This window comes from Cicer arietinum, chromosome 6, assembly GCF_000331145.2.
Source record: "Cicer arietinum cultivar CDC Frontier isolate Library 1 chromosome 6, Cicar.CDCFrontier_v2.0, whole genome shotgun sequence".
NCBI classification, from domain to species: Eukaryota; Viridiplantae; Streptophyta; class Magnoliopsida; order Fabales; family Fabaceae; genus Cicer; species Cicer arietinum.
In genome coordinates, this window is record NC_021165.2 from 18,738,796 (window position 1) to 18,756,078 (window position 17,283).

Sequence of the window (17,283 nt, forward strand, 5' to 3'; positions counted from 1 at the left end):
TATACAATATCAATTTAACATAAATGTTTCTTTTCTTATTCCACTATTTACAAAGGACAAATTCATATTTTATTTATTTATTTAAAATATAAGCAAAAATTCACATTTAAATATATGCAATCAAATGAGAAACCAAGGTTTTAAAAACTAAAAAATCAAGCTAGTAATGCCTCTATGTCATCATTCAATTAGTTTAACTACAATTGAATTGAATCGGATGAAAAATTAAAATTATTTAAAAAACTGAATTATTTGAATTAAACATTGAATTATAAATTAAATTTTTTAATTTATCATCCTTAATATTTTAGGCATTTTGTGCAAATTATAAATTCAATGTTCTATATTTTTTACCAGACATATACTGCATATGTTGAATATCCTTTATTTTGAATTTATGATAGTAATAAAGAGATCAATAGTTGATAAAATAATTTCTGAAAATTATTATTATTTTTAATTTTAGTTATAGTCATTCTTAACATGAATGTGAAATGATCCAAAATAATATTATTAATCTAAATCATACTTACTTTTTTGCTTAAGCTAAAATTTAAATAATTATTAACTATATCATATTTATATTTTGGTGGAACTCTTGAAAATGAGTAGGTTAAAATAATTTATCATAAATGTGTTTTCTTTTAAAAGTTACTATAAAATATGTGTTTCGTTGAATAATCGATATTTTAAAATATAACTTTGTATGGTTGAAATACTTACTTGAAATTGTCAATTATGAACTCTTGTTTATATTATTATTAGGATAAATTACATTTGTGGTCCTTTAATTTAATTTCAGGTAACGTTTTAGTCATTTATCTTTTTTTTTTCTTTCTGATTTAGTCCTTTATTCCTAAAAATATCAAATAAAGTATGAAAATATGAGTTTATTTGAAGATTTGCGTTACGAATTTGATGAAATTTGTTTTATATTGAAAAATATAATTAATTTTATGAGTTTTGATTGATTTTTTTTTTTGAATTTTTGTATAAAAAAGGATATCATTGTTGAAATTTTAAAACATAAAATATCAAATTGTCACTTAAAATTAAAATAAAGGACCAAGTCGGAAAAAAAAAAGATAAACGACTAAAACGTTACATGAAATTAAGTTAAAGGACCACAAATGTAATTTAGCCTTATTATTATTATTATTATTATTATTATTAAGATTAACATAAAATTAAGATTACGGAGTTTTTGCTGAAAAGGTTAAAGGAATGAGAGAAGAAAGTTACCTATCACAAAGATATAACAAGTCGCTTGTGATTTGATTTCCCTTTAATCTGCCTGAAACAGAATATCTGATTTGGTTTTTGAATTTCCCTCAATTCGTCTGTTTATGTGATTTTCCTCTGGACATTGCGGTGTCCCCTTAATGGTTTAATCAGTCTGCCCCCACAAGAAAATAATCTCAAAATGGAAAATCATATTGCAATTTCAAAATTATTCAACTAGCTAAGAAAAAACCAAACCAGTTGCACTGCATCTGTTACCTTGGCGCCGTAAAACGATTCATAAAACACTTTCAACAAGAAAAAAAAGAGACTATGTTTTGTTACAACTACTACACATGTCATTTGTTTTTTTGGTACATACACGTCATATATTTTTTGTTTGATTATGTCTACTATGACAAAATTATTATTTTTTTGTAATTTTTAAAATTGATTTTTTACCATAAGTATGTTGAAGATAAATGGAGTATAATTATATTTATTTAAAAATAAATTGAAAGATAAATCTATGACTAAAATTTATTTAAAAAATATATATATAAATTATAAATTATAATTTTAAATTAGAATAAATTTTAGAAATAGAATCAATTTATCTTGATAACAGCAAAATAGATCAAAATAAATTCTAAATCTTAAAGTCAATAATTTTACTTACTTCAAAAATAAAACTAATGATACCATTATTCCGTCTTAGAATGAGCAATCTATTTGAATGTTTTATATAGTATTACAAATTGTTGATATCAGAAAGATAATATTTTAAAGAACAACTCTTTTTAAATATACTCATAGATTAACTATAACTATGGGTACAAAGTGAAAGATATTAATTTAAAAGTGATATAGTATGAGTATAATTCAAAGAAAAATAATTACATTGCAATTAAATTTGAGAAGATAATATTTATTTTTGAAAAAAACTTTTTTTTACTGATAATCATTGTAGGATGGATATACTACTTAATGGTAATAATATTTTTGTTTTATAATGAATTCACTTTAACAAAAATAAGTTATCATAAAATAATATCATTTATAATTCTCAATGCAATTTTAATTTTTTTCTTCGTATAATACACCTCAATTATTACAATATACACAATTTATAAGATATTATTATATTTTGTATTGATAATAATAAAAAATCAATTAATAATTAAAATAAATAATTTAATAAAATAAAATTCTCTCTTTTTATTATTATATTTCTTAATAAATGATAAAAAAAAAATGTAAATTACACTATTGTGAAATGGAGGAAGTAAATCACTTACATGGGTTTCATAAAATAAATAAAAAATAAAAAAACCACTCCATGGGTTTGAATGTTTATCACAGACATAGACATTAAATTTTCTCTCCGTTGACCATTCTTTTAATGACAATATTGTTTGTCTATTGTGTTTTTATATTTTAAATCAATAAATTGTGTACTTCCCCATTTAAAAATATAAACAAAAATAAATTCAAGAAAATTAATTAATGTAACTTAAATATTAAACAAAATATATTTTATTTTTTAATTAATTTTCATTTATATTTTAAGACACAGGAAGTAACTAATAACGAATATGTGCAAATTTGAGAAAGAAAAATATAGAATAAATAATATTAACTTGTGTACTAAGTACCTTATAATATGTACGAATTTCTATCATATTTCCTCTCACAATAGTATAATTATTTAAAATATATATTTGTTCTAAAATATTTCACACTTAAATTTTTTTAAGTTGATATTAATTATTAATTATCATTTTTACTCTTTAACAAATACCACATGCACCACTTACAATTGAATATACATGTGATAATAGTAAATATATCAATACTTAATAATAATAATAATAATAATAATAATAATAATAATAATAATAATAATAATAATAATAATACTTATTAACCCTATTGTAACAAAAAGTAAAATAACAAATTATATAACTCTCAGTTCGAGCACATACTAATATCAGTCTTCCTTGATTTCAGTTAGATAACTTCCAGAGTAAATTGACTTGGAGTTGTCAAAGTACTATGTGCGATATAATATCTGAACATAAATAAGTTATAATCAAATATGTAGGTAGTTTATATATGAAAATTAAATTTAATGAAAATAACATACCATTTATGGAATTAATACTTTGATTCATAACAATAATCTCCTTCATGAACCGCAAAATATAGTACCCGAAGTTTATGTTGTTATCTTTGTGATGGAACTATAATATAAAATATGTACGTCAGTATATAGTTATGCATTGATTGTAAATGAAATTTTAAAGACATGTAATTAAGTTCTATAACAAAAACTTAAAAAGTATATAAGTAAAACATATTTATTATTTCAAACATTTATTAGAATCCATGTGATGTTGTTTGACTTATGTTTCGACATTGTAGCACCCATTTGAGCGTGAAAAATTTGTAAAACACTATCAAATAAATATGATTATTTTGCAATGATCAAACACATTATTTATATATAAAAAAATAAATAAATATTACTTACGTATCTAAGATATTCTTTATTTTTTTAGTAATTATTATAATGACTATGCGGTGGATCCAGATAATATATAATTTATGAGGTGACATTTATGACAAACGACACCTAATGTTGCCTACAACAACAAAAATTTGGTTGACAAAATTGTCTACAACTGATAAAGTATCATAAATTAAATAAGATATAGATAAGGAATATCTAAGTACACTTAATTATATGACGCAAGAAACAACTTATCATTTTCTTTATTTTTCAACGATAGATCAAAAATATATTTTTCTACTCTAATTGGATCAAGTAGAAATATGGATAATTTATGGGGAGATAAGAACAAAAATTTATCTATCAATTGGCACATATGCACCAACTTTTCATACAAATACCTTCAATGAAAATATAAAAGTTAGATTAATTACTAATAAATGTGGCAGTGAAATTTTTATCTTAAATTAATAAAGTATTTTACATTATATATGTTGATGACAGTAGTACCCAACTCATCATGATTCAGAAGTTCATATATGTACTATTTATTAAGTAATTCTTCATAATAAAATCCGAAAATACATTTTTCCATTTTTATGATACGTGTAATTCTGCTTTTCATGTACGTTTTTGCTATTACGTCAAGACATTAACCAAATCGAGAAATGTTTGGATGACTAATTTCAAGAGAAGCAACTGATTTTCCACAGACCAATTTTTGTAGGGCAAATTTATTTTTAGGCTCAACTTTCTTAACTTTTTCTATAGCTTTTGCTTGAATCTAAAAAAATGTAGTTCAATTTGTTAAAATTTGTAGGAATCTAAAACATTTGAAACTAAATAAATTAGTGATTGAAAAATATTTTACCACGGAACTGCATTTGCGATGCGATAAATTTATTTTTTGACTCAACTTTCTTAACATTTTGTAGCTTTTTAACCTGATCCTAATTGATATATTAATGATAAATAAATAAAAACATATTTATTAGACGAATTGCGTTTCTTATTTTTTTATTTGATGATAGGCATTAAAAGTATTAAAGGGAACATTTTTTTAGGGAAGATATTATAAAATAATCAAAATATAGTTCTTGAAAATTTGGTGTAGTGTAAATTTATTTTATTTTATTTTTACTTAAAAGGAATGATATGTTAGATATGATCAATAAACATTCATGAATGAGATTTACAGTGGAATTTTATGATATATAGCCTTAAAACGTCTAAACATATTATTTTAAAGATCCTGACACTACGACAACTTGTTTTAAGGAATGATATGTTATTTGTAAATATTTTGACCCTATGACAATGTTTTTTATTTTTTTGTTTTTTTTTATTTTTTATTAATAAAAGTGTTGTCATAAGCCTTATTATTATATATAACTATGGGTACATTTGACAACACTTTTCAAAAAAAACGTTTTTTTAACCTCAGTATATTTTTAATATATATTACAACAACGTTTTTAGTTAAAAAAAAATACTATTAAATATGCGTTATAATATCTATATTTTGGTGTATTGACTACTTTAAAGTATTAATTTATTTTGTATTTATAATTGCGAAGTACATATATACCAACAATTAAGAAAAATAATTTGGTAAAATATATTTTTTTAATTCATGAAAAAAAATGCAACTCATTATAAAACTAGTGGAGTATAAGATACATAAACCATCAAATCAATCATTCTATTTAACTATTTACTATCAATTTGATTCTTAATAAAGGCAAGAGTCACCAATAAAGTTTTGTTACATTAGTTATTTAATTAATCAATTGATTAAGCCATCAACACTCATTCTTTTTGGATTCTATTTCACTTGTTTTCATGGATCTAAAGGAATGCATATCTTGATGCATTTTTATTATCACTACGCCAGAAATGACATTTTACAGCGCCCATTTTACAGCGCTTTCTAAACACAAGCGCTGTTGTAATTATATTTTAAAAATAACGGAACCTATTACAGCGCTTTTTATGTAAAGCGCTGTAAAACAAGCGCTGTAGTAGGTCATATAACGTTTGCGCATCACGTTATAAGGATTTTACAGCGCTTGTCAAAAAAGCGCTGTAAACGGAAGCGCTCTCGCGAATCAGTTACAGCGCTTTTTTCACAAGCGCTGTAAAACACATGCGCTTTCATTGAATTTAACTACCTATTACAGCGCTTTTTTCACAAGCGCTGTAAAATACATGCGCTTTCATTGAATTTAACTACCTATTACAGCGCTTTTTTCACAAGCGCTGTAAAACACATGCGCTTTCATTGAATTTAACTACCTATTATAGCGCTTTTTTCACAAGCGCTGTAAAACACATGCGCTTTCATTGAATTTAACTACCTATTACAGCGCTTTTTTCACAAGCGCTGTAAAACACATGCGCTTTCATTGAATTTAACTACCTATTACAGCGCTTTTTTCACAAGCGCTGTAAAACACATGCGCTTTCATTGAATTTAACTACCTATTACAGCGCGTTTTTCACAAGCGCTGTAAAATACATCTTTAAAATAATTATATACGTTGGAAACCCTCATATCCTCTACATCTTTCAAATAATTATATACGTTGCGAACCCTAATATCCTCTACGTACTGTGCGGCCATCTACGTTGTCTAAGGTATTTTTTACACATGATCTGTTATGTTTTGAAATTGTCAAAAATTGTCAAAAACTCATACCACATGATCTGTTCTGTTTTGAAATTGTTAGTTGATATTGGTTTCTTTTTGAAACTTGTTGATATGTTTTGAAAGCTTATTATTTTTGTTACTGCATTTATATAGGTGGTATAATATGGATAGGAAATGGATTTCAGCCAATCGATTGTCAAAAGAGTATGAAATTGGAGTGAAGGAGTTTGTTGAGTTTGCAGTGAAGAATGCAAAAGATCCAAATAGAGTAGTTTGTCCTTGTTTAAAATGTTGTTTTGGAAAACGTGTTAGAGAAGATGAATTAGAAGGACATCTAGTATGTAATGGAATTGATCAAAGCTACACATGTTGGATAAGACATGGTGAGAAAAAAAAAGGAAACATTAATTTTGAGAATAGTTCTACATATGCTTCAACTGATTTCGATACAGATACATATGAGCCGGACCGAGTTGATGAGATTGCAAAAGCAGTTGAAGAAGATCTTCGAGATTGTCCTAAAATGTTTGAAAGTTTGTTGAGTGATGCAGAGAAAGAATTATATAATGGTTGTACTAAATTCACAAGACTGTCAGCGATATTAAAGTTGTACAACTTAAAAGCGAGTAATGGATGGTCTGATAAAAGCTTTACGGAATTATTAACACTCATAAAAGATATGTTGCCAGATGATAATGAACTTCCCAGTCGAACCTACGAGGCTAAACGGATTTTGTGTTCTATTGGAATGAGTTACGAAAGGATTCATGCGTGTCCTAACGATTGCATTTTATTTCGAAACGAATATGAACTACTTAAGGCGTGTCCGAAATGCAATGTCTCTCGATATAAGAAGAAAGAATCTACTCCAGCAAAAGTCGTGTGGTATTTTCCTATAATACCAAGATTTAGGCGCATGTATCGCAGTGAAGAAGATTCAAAACACTTGACATGGCATGCAGATGAAAGAATTAGAGATGGAATGTTTCGACACCCTGCAGATTCCCCACAATGGGCAAAAATTGATCACGAGTATCCTGAATTCGGGATAGAGTCAAGAAATCTAAGACTTGCACTTTCTACTGATGGAATGAATCCACATGGTCTTCAAAGCATCTCACATAGCACGTGGCCTGTGATTTTGGTAATATATAACCTACCTCCATGGTTATGTATGAAGCGTAAGTTTATGATGTTGTCTCTGTTAATTTCTGGACCCAAACAACCGGGGAATGATATCGACGTATACTTGACTCCTCTAATCGAAAATTTAAAAAGTATGTGGGAGACAGGTGTGGAAGTTTATGATGGGTATAAGAAAGAATGTTTCAATTTAAGGGTTATGTTGTTCGGCATAATTAATGATTTTCCAGCATATGGTAATTTATCAGGATATAGCATTAAAGGTCAGTGTGCATGTCCTATATGTGAAGAGAGTACAAATTGGATGCGGTTGAAACATTGTAAGAAGAATGTGTTTCTTGGACATCGTAGATTTTTACCTTATAGTCATCAGTATCGTGGGTGGAGAAATGCATTCAATGGAAAATCAGAGGAAGGTAAAGCTCCTTTAGCACCGACTGGATATCAAATACTTGAAAAAGTACAAGGTTTGACCAATAAATTTGGCAAACCTTTTGCGGGAGAGCTGGTGAAAACTGGGTGGAAGAAAAAGTCAATTTTCTTTGAATTGCCATATTGGAAGTCATTGTATGTAAGACATTTCCTCGATGTGATGCATATTGAAAAAAATGTATTTGAAAGTGTTATTGGTACGTTACTCAATGTTCCAGGAAAGTCTAAAGATGGCGTCAATGCAAGATTGGACTTGGTCGATATGGGAATAAGAAATGAACTGGCTCCAGTAAAGAAAGGAAATCGCACATATCTACCTCCAGCCGCTCATACTCTATCTAGAAAGGAAAAAATTGTTTTATGTAAATTTCTACACGAAGTTAAAGTTCCAGAAGGATACTCTTCGAACATTAAAAATTTGGTTTGTATGAAAGACCTCAAGTTAAAAGGTTTGAAGACCCATGATTGTCATATTATAATGGAGCATTTGCTACCAATAGGTATACGTTCCATTTTACCTGAAAAAGTTCGACTAGCCTTAACTAGATTATGTTTCTTCTTCAGGGAAATTTGTAGTAAAGTGATCGACCCTCAGAAATTACCGACATTGCAGAGGGAAATTGTTGTTACTTTGTGTGAGCTTGAAATGTATTTCCCACCATCGTTTTTTGATATAATGGTTCACCTTACTGTTCATCTGGTTAAGGAGACACAACTTTGTGGGCCAGCTTATATGAGATGGATGTATCCGATAGAACGATATATGAAAATATTAAAAGGGTACGTAAAAAGTAGAAGTCGACCAGAAGGTTGTATTGCTGAACGATACATTGTTGAAGAGGCTGCTGAATTTTGTACTGAATATCTGTCCAATGTTGAATCCATAGGGCTTCCCATGTCTCGTCATTCGGGAAGACTATCAGGAGAAGGGATAACTGGAAGGAGACTACTGACTATATCAAGGACAGAATGGGAGCAGGCACAATTGTATGTTCTGCACAATGATGATGAGGTTCAACCGTATGTTACAATACACATTGATCAGTTATCTCGTTTGAACATGAATAGGAATCAAAATTGGATAACTCGAGAGCACAATCGAAGTTTTGTAACATGGTTAAAAAATCACATAATGTCAAAATTTGATATAGACCCCGGATCAATTTCAAATAGATTGAGGTGGCTAGCAAATGGTCCGAGCTTACATGTCTTTTCTTACACTGGTTATGTTATTAACGGCTACACATTTTATACCAAAGAACAAGATGATCAGACCACTATGCAAAATAGTGGAGTCACTCTCGTAGCTGAAGCGATGCATGTCTCAAGTGCAAAAGACAAAAACCCAATATATGCAAATCTATCATATTTTGGGGTTATCGAGCGCATATGGGAGTTAGACTACACAATGTTTCGTGTTCCCATATTTGGTTGCAAGTGGGTCGATAATAATAATGGCGTTCGGATTGATGAGTCAGGATTCTTGCTTGTCGATTTTAATAGGGTGGGATACAAAGACGAGCCTTTTATTTTAGCGTCGCAAGCTCAACAAGTGTTTTATGTCACTGATCCTTCTAATGATAAATGGTCTGTTGTCCTATCGACCAATAAAATAAGTGATGATAACAATAATGATGAAGATGTTGGTAATGATCTTTTATTTGCAACATCACAACAACCACATGAAATTGATTCAACTGATGATGGTTTATATCTTAGAGATGATCATGATGAGGGAATTTGGATTAATCCATCGTTTCGTATTGTAAATGGACAAACAAATGTGAATGTCACCAGGAAAAGAAGAAGGGCATCTTAATGTATATATATGTTTAATTGTTTTATATAAGCTATGCATGTAATCTGAACTGTGTTATTGTAAATATGCATGTAATCTGAATTGAGTGTTTTATACTAAGTTCTGATTAATTTATTTTCTGATTAATTTATTTTCTGCTTATATTTAGCTTGATTTGAGTGTTTTATACCAAGTTCATGTAACAATGAGTGTTTTATATTTAGCTTGATTTACATGAACTGAACTGAATATAAATTAGTAATTTACATGAACTGAACTGAACTGAATAGAGAGATTCTCTTTTGCTCAGTGCATATATATATATAGATTCTTCAGAATACTCATTTCTAATAATTCATCATCTCCTAAAGTATTGTGATAAAGACAATGATAACAATATTTTTAATCCAATAAACAATGATAAAAATGTTTTTAATGTCATCCCAACCCAAATAAACCAAACACAAAAATAAAATAAAGAGACATTTTACAGCGCTTATCTTAAAAAGCGCTGTAAAAGATCCTTTTAAAAATAAAATAATGAGTGTTTTATACCTTTTACAGCGCTTTTCACACAAAGCGCTGTAAACGACTCTTTTGAAAGTGAGTAAAAAAGACATTTTACAGCGCTTATTTGACAAAGCGCTGTAAAAAAGCTTTAAAAATAATATTCATCAGACACCTAATTTCTTCAAACACCTTGTACGCATCATGGGAATCCAAAAAACATCAGACACAAACCCATTTCTTCAAACACCTTGTACGCATCATGGGAATCCAAAAAACATCAGACACAAACCCATTTCTTCAAACACCTTGTACGCATCATGGGAATCCCCAAAAACACCAGACACAAACCCATTTTTCGCAACATGGCAATGATCCTGAATACCAATTAAGTTTCGATTTAAGAAGGAAAGAGAATGTAAAGAGATAAAAAGGGTGTTGAGGTGGAGATTGAATTGTGAAAGAGTAAGCTTTGATGTTTGTGAAGAAGATGCATAAAAGGAGAAGAGTTTGGTGAAGAGGAAGGGATTTTTGTGGTGACCAGTTACTACTATGTGGGTTTTGCATGCATGTTGAGCTTGTTTAAAAAATAACATAACATAACAAAACACAAAAACAATAAGGCCTTTTACAGCGCTTATTTGGAAAAAGCGCTGTAAAAGAGCCTTTTAAAATTAACATAAAGAGACATTTTAGAGCGCTTATGTGGAAAAGCGCTGTAAAAGGCTTTAAAAAACATTCATATAACATAATAACACACGGAGGTCTTTTACAGCGCTTATTTGGGAAAAGCGCTGTAAAAGAGCCTCTTAAAATTAACATAAAGAGACATTTTAGAGCGCTTATGTGTAAAAGCGCTGTAAAAGGCATTCAAATAACATAATAACACACGGAGGTCTTTTACAGCGCTTATTTGAAAAAAGCGCTGTAAAAGAGCCTTTTAAAAATTTAACTAAAGAAGCCTTTTAGAGCGCTTATGTGTGAAAGCGCTGTAAAAGGCATTCATATAACATAATAACACACGGAGGTCTTTTACAGCGCTTATTTGAAAAAAGCGCTGTAAAAGAGCCTTTTAAAAATTTAACTAAAGAAGCCTTTTAGAGCGCTTATGTGTGAAAGCGCTGTAAAAGGCATTCATATAACATAATAACACACGGAGGTCTTTTACAGCGCTTATTTGAAAAAAGCGCTGTAAAAGGCATTCAAATAACATAATAACACACGGAGGTCTTTTACAGCGCTTATTTGAAAAAAGCGCTGTAAAAGGCATTCAAATAACATAATAACACACGGAGGTCTTTTACAGCGCTTATTTGAAAAAAGCGCTGTAAAAGAGCCTTTTAAAAATTTAACTAAAGAAGCCTTTTAGAGCGCTTTACAAAATAAGCGCTGTAAAAGGCTTATAAAAAGCGCTGTAAAAGTGTTACGTATATATAACAGTTACCTCTTCAGTTTCCTCTTCATTACGTAACCTTCATCTCAACCTTCATTTCTTCTCTTCTTTTGCAAACCCTATCATCCCGTCCTTTACGAACCTTATTTCCACGATCATCTCCTTCATTTCGAACCTTATTTCCATCCAAGATCATCTCTCCCATTTCACACAATATATTTTCATTGAAATACGTAACCCTCATTACGTATTTCTTCAAACCGTATTTCTGTGAACCATATTTCTGTGAACTTTCTGCAAACCCTCTTTTCTTTGCATTTCGTCTTTCTTCGAACCATCATTATTCAGGTATTGATGTTATTAAATTTTTGTAATCATTAGAATGCATGTTGAGCTTTTTTAAGATATACTGATACATGTTGAGTTTGTTTATAATAATGCATGATCCATGTTGAGCTTGTTGATGTTATACTAAAGTGCATGTTGAACTTGTTGTAGTTAAATGGATACAAACAAAGATTTAGAAGTTCAAAATGAAGAAGTTGGCACCTCTAAGACTTACGAAAAAGAAGTCAAACGTGGTGCAACTATCATGCAAAGGGTGATTAAAGCACGGAGCAGTGGCATTAAATTTGAGGTATACTATATATACTCTGTTTGCTGTGTGTTTTTTTATCTTTTTTTAGGGTTTAGGGCATGTACTTACTATATGAGTTTATTAGGTTGGCTGGAACGAGAGTGGTCAGCCAGTTGACCCCAACAGCTCCATGTTTGTAAGCTACATTGGGGCTGTTGTTCGTCAAAATGTCCCAATAACAATAGACAACTGGAGAGATAAGGCGTTGAAGGATGCCAAAGATATCATCTGGAATGACATTCAAGTAAATATTTTGATCTACTCTTTTGTCATTTATAATTTTTTTTCTGTAAAATACATTACTTATAATTGTTTTCATTGCAGACCACTTTTGTTCTTGATGAGGAACGAAAGTCATATGTTTTGAGAGTTGCTGGGAAAATCCATCGTGGATTTAGATCCCATCTCTCAAATTTCTATCTAAAAGATAGAGAAGGAAACACAAATGCTGAACCTCCAAAGATATATCAACATTATATATCAAAGGATGAATGGAGTGCATTTGTTTCCAAACGTTCTGACCCGGCGTTTGTCGTAAGTGATTAATTTATTAGCATTTGTGTTTTATTATTCATATTCGTAGCGTATTTTAAATTTTTACACAATTGCTATTTTTTTTTTATATAGAATATTAGTAAGGCAAATCGCGAACGGGCAAGCAACCCAAAACACCCATACAAGAAATCACGTATGGGATATGCACGCCTTGAACAAAAAATTGTAAGTAATTAAACATCACTTGTAATTTGTATTATAAACTATAGTGTGTAACTAATTTGTATTATTTTGTTTATGATTTTAACGAATAGAGAAAAGACACCCAAGCCGATCAACCCTTGGGTCGTCATATCTTATGGAAGGAAGCGCGTGTTAACAAAGAAGGAGTGGTTGATAATGAAAATGTCAAGAAAGTTGTAGAACTTTGTGTAAGTATATTATCACTTTAATATTTTTTAATATTGTATTTTAAAAATGCTATTGAACTTATCTTTTTAATGTTACATGTATTTTAGGAAACTATTGAACAAAGTTCTGAAACTCAAGAGGGCAACAAGGATACGTGCAGGGACATTCTTGGGAAAGTGTTTAATGTCCCTGAGTATTCCGGTCGAGTGAGGGGGAAAGGATTTGGCGTAACTCCCAAAAGCTTTTTTCCTCAAGAGAAGCGCCAAAAACCTTCCAACGAGGAAGTATTAGAGAAGCTCAGAATCTTATCGGAGCAAGTGGCACTCTTGGTGAATACGAATAAAGACAAGCAACTTCCGGTTCAGCTCCAACCTGAAATACAAATGGAGAGTGAAACCGGGAGTTGCAACGTCGGTTTGAAGAGTATTCCCGAGGTAATTAATTACTTACTACTTACTTGCTTATGTAATTACTTATGTATTAAACAAACTTATATATTAACTGTACTTATGTTTTAACTATTGATGTAGGGTGTCACTACATGTGTCCTATACTTGTCCTCGCCGACTCAATTTTTTTAAAAAGCGTTGTCTTTTATCTTTGTGCCCAAAATTATTTTTGATCCAAAATCACTTCACAATCAGTGCACACAACAACAAAACATATTCAAATACCATAAGCAGTTCACACAATCAGTAGAACATAAATCAGAACTCTGTAACTTTTTTAACATATATGTAACTCTGTAATTTACAACCTAAGTAACTACATTCAGATACATATATACAACCTAATTTACAACCTAATTACCTACATTCAGATACGTATATATATATAACCTAATTTACAACCTAAACTACATTCAGATCCATATGCATGTTCATATATTGTGTCCTATGATCATTTACATATAATAACTAACAGAATATACATTATATGCACTAGCTACCATATAATATTCAGATCCCTTGCCCAGCAGCAAGCTATTTCCCAGAAAATCAAATAATTTTCATGTCAAGCACGTACTGACACCATTCTTCCTTTAATTCCATCAGATCTTCCTCAGAATATGATGGACTGGAATTGGCAAAGTACTGCAATATAAAAATTGAACATATTATATTAAGTTAGTATCAAATATATAGATAATTTATATATGAAAATCATATAATGCAAATACCGTACCGTTTCTGGGATAATAGTTTTATTCTTCTCAACAATCTCCTTCATGAATCTCAATATGTAGTACCCACAGTCGATGTTATTTGTTTGACGAGGGCACTTTATTGAGATCCATGTAATGTTATTAGACTTCTGCTTCGACACTTTAGCACCTCTTTGAGCTCGATAAACTTTTAAGGCACTATCGAATGAATAAATGTGATTATTAGAGCATGAATATTTATATATATATATATATATAAATATTCATGCTCTAATAATCACATTTATTCATTCGATAGTGCCTTAAAAGTTTATCGAGCTCAAAGAGGTGCTAAAGTGTCGAAGCAGAAGTCTAATAACATTACATGGATCTCAATAAAGTGCCCTCGTCAAACAAATAACATCGACTGTGGGTACTACATATTGAGATTCATGAAGGAGATTGTTGAGAAGAATAAAACTATTATCCCAGAAACGGTACGGTATTTGCATTATATGATTTTCATATATAAATTATCTATATATTTGATACTAACTTAATATAATATGTTCAATTTTTATATTGCAGTACTTTGCCAATTCCAGTCCATCATATTCTGAGGAAGATCTGATGGAATTAAAGGAAGAATGGTGTCAGTACGTGCTTGACATGAAAATTATTTGATTTTCTGGGAAATAGCTTGTGCTGGGCAAGGGATCTGAATATTATATGGTAGCTAGTGCATATAATGTATATTCTGTTAGTTATTATATGTAAATGATCATAGGACACAATATATGCATATAATGGATCTGTTAGTTATTATATAATGGATCTGAATGTAGGTAATTAGGTTGTAAATTAGGTTGTATATATGTATCTGAATGTAGTTACTTAGGTTGTAAATTACAGAGTTACATATATGTTAAAAAAGTTACAGAGTTCTGATTTATGTTCTATTGATTGTGTGAACTGATTGTCTATAATATGTTCTGTTCTACTGATTGTCTGTAATATGTTCTGTTCTACTGATTGTGAAGTGATTTTGGATCAAAAATAATTTTGGGTACAAAGATAAAAGACAACGCTTTTTAAAAAAAGTGCCATAAAAAGCTAAAAAGCATTTTTCATTTCAAATAATTAATTTACAGTGTTTAAAAAAAAAATAAAAATAACACATTTTACAGCGCTTTTTTTGAAAAGCGCTGTAAAATGTTGTTCTAAAGCGCTTTAATGGTGCACCTTCTACAGCGCTTTCGTGAGAAAGCGCTGTAATATGTACAAGAAAAGCGCTGTAAAATGCAGACCCATAATATGAAATTATGGGTAGGCATTTTACAGCGCTTTTTCGAGAAAGCGCTGTAAAATGCAGACCCATAATATGAAATTATGGGTAGGCATTTTACAGCGCTTTTTCGAGAAAGCGCTGTAAAATGCAGACCCATAATATGAAATTATGGGTAGGCATTTTACAGCGCTTTTTCGAGAAAGCGCTGTAAAATGCAGACCCATAATATGAAATTATGGGTAGGCATTTTACAGCGCTTTTTCGAGAAAGCGCTGTAATATGCACACCCATATATGAAATTATGGGTGGGCATATTACAGCGCTTTTGTGAGAAAGCGATGTAATATGCACACCCATAACTCATATGACGGGGTGCATATTACAGCGCTTTTTGTGAATAAGCGCTGTAAAATGTGCATAACAAGCGCGCGTTGTATTTACATGTTTTATAGCGCTTTTATAAAAGCGCTGTTGTATCATTTACAGCGCTCGTTTCCACAGCGCTTATTTTTTTGAAAAAGCGCTGTAAATAGCTTAAAAAAAGCGCTGTAAAAGCCGTTTTTTCGCGTAGTGTATGTAAATATGTTATAACTTGCAGTTATCTAACATTGTTAAAATTTCATCAAGTTTGCCAAAACGATTTATGTGAGTATTATTTAACTAAGTCAATAACCTATTTGAAATATTTAAAATGTTAACCACTTATTTGAGAGTACATTAAAAAGTTAAACACAAATTTAGTAAATTACTTGATAAATTATTATAAAATGAATGGAGTAACAAATTTGACTTATAAGTAAAGGGAATTGACATTCTAAATTCTAGTGCATAAAAAACAAATTCTTAAATAAATTTTAGAAAAAGTCTTCAAATAAAGGCCAACCTACTATACACATAAGAGAAGTAGACCAAAGTGGTAAATCTAGAATTTTAAATTTGCGAAAAGCTTATTCAAATTAAATTGTGTTTATCAAATTATTCACTACATCAAACATATCGAGTTGTCACATTAAGTGATATTTGTCACATTAAGTGATATTGTAATTTATCCACGTGTAAGTCACGTCACATGAAATATTTTTACATTTAATAGCTATAATTTTGAATACTCTTATTTATCTTCTTCAAAAGTTTAAATATCTAAATCTTTAAATTTGAAGCTTCAAAAAAATCTAAAAAATATAGTCTATTCGTCCCATAAATTTCTATTCATTATTCTCTCAGGCCTCCATTCCCAAATTCGTAAATCAATAAAGTGATTGTAGTGATACTTCATTCCATTTACAAAAGGTAAACAAAGCATCACAACAAAAAGTTGATTTGAAAGCTCTAATGTAAATGATAATCAAAATACGAAATATTTAAAGACACAATGCTCCTAAAATTTACAATACTTAGACAAAGCTTTCTATCGATTTCTATCCATGTCAATTCATATTCTTCGTATACTTGTATTCGTTGGTTGTGGGTATGAAATAATCCCATAAAGTTAAATCTTTGAGTTTGGGATAGTTGTTGCTCTTTAGTAAGACCATATTATGGCACATGGATATCTGTTTGAGGTTCATGTTTTGATCACCGTTGACATTAGAGTTTTTACAATAAATTCGGGAATTATAATTTTTTTTGGAGGTGAAGAGATTGTAGTTTTG

At 29.8% G+C, this 17,283-nt stretch overlaps 1 long non-coding RNA gene across 1 annotated transcript; it reads left to right on the top strand.

The window, feature by feature from the left end:
- Nucleotides 1–14,723: 14,723 nt before the first annotated feature.
- LOC140920865 (uncharacterized) lies at nucleotides 14,724–15,300 on the top strand. Its single transcript, XR_012163434.1, has 2 exons — nucleotides 14,724–14,840; nucleotides 14,932–15,300. It is a non-coding gene; the product is annotated as an uncharacterized lncRNA (long non-coding RNA).
- Nucleotides 15,301–17,283: the final 1,983 nt, after the last annotated feature.